Source organism: Crocodylus porosus, unplaced genomic scaffold, assembly GCF_001723895.1.
Source record: "Crocodylus porosus isolate Cpor-Errol unplaced genomic scaffold, CroPor_comp1, whole genome shotgun sequence".
Classification (NCBI taxonomy): domain Eukaryota; kingdom Metazoa; phylum Chordata; order Crocodylia; family Crocodylidae; genus Crocodylus; species Crocodylus porosus.
The window spans coordinates 2,264,501-2,265,437 of NW_017728943.1; the positions used below are offsets into that span (position 1 = coordinate 2,264,501).

The 937-nt window shown below is 43.0% G+C and overlaps 1 protein-coding gene across 1 annotated transcript in view; it reads left to right on the top strand.

Annotated features, from left to right (window-relative positions):
* DLX4 (distal-less homeobox 4) overlaps positions 1–937 on the top strand; it is a 5,713-nt gene that overhangs the window by 2,838 nt on the left and 1,938 nt on the right. The gene's annotated exons all lie outside the window — the stretch shown is intronic.

Consider the following 937-nt stretch of genomic DNA (forward strand, 5'->3'; position numbering starts at 1 on the left):
ATATATACATATATATTATTTATATGTGTGTGTGTGTGTGAATATAACGTGCGTGAGTATGTGTATATATGTGTGTGTATATGTGTGTATATGCCTATATATTTATGCATGTGTATATCCATGTATATATATGTGTGTGTACATGTGTGTGTATATATATACATATGTATGTGTATATGTGTGTACGTACCATATATGTGTGTATATAGGTAGGCGTGCGTATGTATATATTTATGTGTATATGTGTATGTATATATGTATGCGTGTGTGTACATGTATATATATGTATATGTGTGTATATGTATGTTTGTACAAGTGCATATATGCGTGTATTTATGTGTGCATATATATTTGTGTGTGTATGTTTGCATATTTGTGTATATACGTGTATGTATGTGCATATGTGTATGTGTGTGTCGCTGCGTATATGTGTGTATGTTTGTGTTCGTGTGTATCTAGCTAGCTAGCTATCGTTTTATTGTATTGTATCGTATTGTATTGTATTGTATTTGCCAATGTCATCGCAGCCCTTCGCTGCTTCTGCTCATTTCTCTGTCCAAGTCGAAGTCGCTTCACCCCGCGGATCACTCCTAGAAAACCCTCCTCGCCTCCCACGTCGCACAGATCGCGCGTCCCGGGCAGCTCGGAGATTAGGAACAGATCAGCCCCCCACGCGGCTGGGGATGAATTATTACCTTGTCGCCTTCCCAAAAGCACAGAAGTAACTAGAAAAAACCCCTCAGTATTTCCTCCCTCGAAAGCCCCTCAGTATTTCCTCCCTCGCAGTGGGGGAACAAAGGCTGGAGTTAAAGATCGAGAGAGAGAGAAAGATCCCCACGCGCGCGGCTACCTAGAAACACGCAGAGCTACGAAGGGATCGGGCTGTTTGTGGCCGCTTCCTTGGGTGCAGGGTCCCCCGGGCCCGCGGGCTCAGGCA